Source organism: Alosa sapidissima, chromosome 7, assembly GCF_018492685.1.
Source record: "Alosa sapidissima isolate fAloSap1 chromosome 7, fAloSap1.pri, whole genome shotgun sequence".
NCBI lineage: Eukaryota > Metazoa > Chordata > Actinopteri > Clupeiformes > Clupeidae > Alosa > Alosa sapidissima.
In genome coordinates this window covers 36,000,698-36,003,592 of record NC_055963.1, presented here as the reverse complement: position 1 = coordinate 36,003,592, position 2,895 = coordinate 36,000,698, and positions in this window count along the sequence as shown.

Sequence of the window (2,895 nt, the reverse complement as noted above, 5' to 3'; positions counted from 1 at the left end):
AGCTGGCTCTGTAGTGGGAGCTGAACGAGTGCATCACTTCAATATCTGACAAAAGGACCCTGAACACTGATCAACATCCTGGACAATGAGTGTCATCCACTCCACAGCACTATTGTAAAGCAGAAGAGCCTGATCAGCTGGAGACTTCGCTCACTGCCTTGCACAACAGACAGACAAGGAAGTCATTTGTCCCCAGGGCCATTGAACTGTTCAATGCTTCACCTAAGGGAAGAGGAGAGATAGACTTCTCCGCATAGTCTGCCTGCCTCTCCACCCCCTCCATGTTTGGATACTGTCTGTCCACTAGCCACTTTTTACCACTGTCTTACTGCCTCACTGTTTGCGTGCTATATTAGCACATATGCATAACCCCTCCCTCCATGCCACAGCCAAATTGTGGCCACACTTATACCTTTTCTTAATATAGAATATCTAAATCTATCTTAATATCTAAATCTATCTATCTATCTATCTATCTATATATATAGATTAGGGCTGTCAAAATAACTGATTAATTTCGATTAATTAATTTGAGAAAAAATAACTGATTAAAAAAAATAACGCAGATTAATCGATTCTGTATGACCTTTGACCCTGAGCCGTTGTAGTCAGCAACCATTAGACTGTAAAATGAAGGAGAGAGAAGAAAATGTGCTGACTAGATCATTGATTGGAACATTTACTTTTAAACAACAAACAAAATAAAGTGTTGATTAAAATAAAGTCCTCTGCAATGTCTGCAGCAAGGAATTTGCATATCACCGGAGTTCATCAACTTTAAAGTCGCACATCAATGCAAAGAAATAGTGTTGACATTAGGGGAAGTGTTAATTTATTTTCATTGTGTCCCCTAGGTTCTGTGGCCTATCTGTGGCCTGATATACCTTGTATGTGAAAAACAACTTCTTCCCGAAGCACTTTTGAATTTATTTCCTCAGCATATTAGGTCATATCATAGATTATTATGGCCATTATTAAAATAATAATACAAGAGTTTTTGAACTTTAATGTCACTAATGCTGATTATTAAATTATTTATTTAAATTAAAAAATTTAAAATACTTTCACAGTAAAAAATATGTGATTCATTTAGATTAATTAATCACAGAGTATGTAATTAATTAGATTAATTCTTTAATCGATTGACAGCCCTAATATAGATAGATAGATAGATATAGTTTTTTCTATAGTTTTTTATATTACCTTGCCTATACTCGCTGATATGTCCATACTTATTTTATGCTGGTCTCTAGACTTTATTCTTGCACTGTTGCACTGTTGGACTTACTCATTTGCACCATCACCATGACACTCACTCACACAGAGCACCTTACCTTACCTTACTATGCACAGAGAATCACAGGCTCAGTCCCTGCCTCAGTCATTGCAAGCGCCTGTTGATAAATCACCCACTATGTGGATACTGTTTAGAATTGATTAGAATTAGAATTGATTTAGATTAACTGTTATTAAGTATAATTTGTATTTTAGTATATTTAGTATATTCTTTATCTTCTACTGTCCTTATTGCTTAGTTGTTTTTTTTTATATTATATACCATTAATTTCTTTTTTCTGCTGTTAGTGAATGTGTGTGTGATGTCTGTATGCTACTGAGACCTTGAATTTCCCCTGGGGATCAATGAAGTATCAATCTATCTATCTATCTATCTATCTATCTATCTATCTGCTGAAACACTAGAGAGCAGCAACAGCAGCAGTGACTCTGAAAACAGCTAAACAAATTTTATAAACATTATTACAGAAATTAGTTATCACCCTGAATCTGTTTGCCTGTTTCATTAATTGTTTTTTGTTTTGTTTTACAAATTGCTGCTTAATGTAACTGTTTTAATCAGTATTTTTAAAAAAAAAAAACTACTCCACACATGACTCCTGTGTGTTTTAGTCTTTCAACATTTAGTTGTCTAGCTTACACTCCAAACACCTGGATTGACCTCCAGAATAACCCGCCTAACCCCAAATCCTGAAATCCTTTTTTTTTAATTTCGATAGAATAAATAAAGCTATCCCACTTGTGAAAGAATATTAGAAATACTAGACATTATAATACAAATAACAGATCTTGCATAAATATGCAAACTATGTAGGCCTACTGTATAGAAACAGAGCTGTACTACAATTCACATCAGTTAACAGATTAACAGTAAACCTTTCTTGGATCTTGTTTGACTTGATAGGCTTGAAATTGAATTCCCTCTAAATGTGTTAATGGGTCTGAAGTCTGGTTAGTAAAATGATCAAAATATTATTTCATCTGTAAAAGTTAACTTCACATGGTATTTTGTTTATTTTAACAACAAAGGGAAAAGAATGCTACCGAATATAATGGAATGTTCTTTAAATATTTATAAATATCTTTGTATACCTATGAATTAAGAGGCATTGTTAACTCTTACATTCTAATTACATGTACAATCAAGGCTTCAGATGAAAGCCTATCTTCCACTCTTTTGAAAGGTGTGCTCAGTTTGTTTCTAGCATAAAGTATCAGGGAGATATGGCCCAGGATTCATGGATATAATTAAACCTTTTTAGCATGATTGGTTGATTCCGGGGAGTTAAAGCAGAATTTGAGGTAGCATTGTTTTGACCCTAATTGCAAGTTTCCAGCAGCTTGTTGACCTGGTTGTCCACCCAGGTTGTGATCCTCAGACATCATAGATTTCATTTTTATATAACAACCTATTACAGCAGCCCATGCCATCTAAACCCCCTTTGCCCCCTGGGTACAAGTAGCCTACCTAAAATATCGGTTTCCATGTGTATGTGCTGGATGGTGTGCGTCCTTTATGAAAGTAAGTGTTTTATAGAGTTACAGACATAATGAGTCATGTTGTAGTGGTCAACATAAATGTGCCCCTTCTGTTATTAG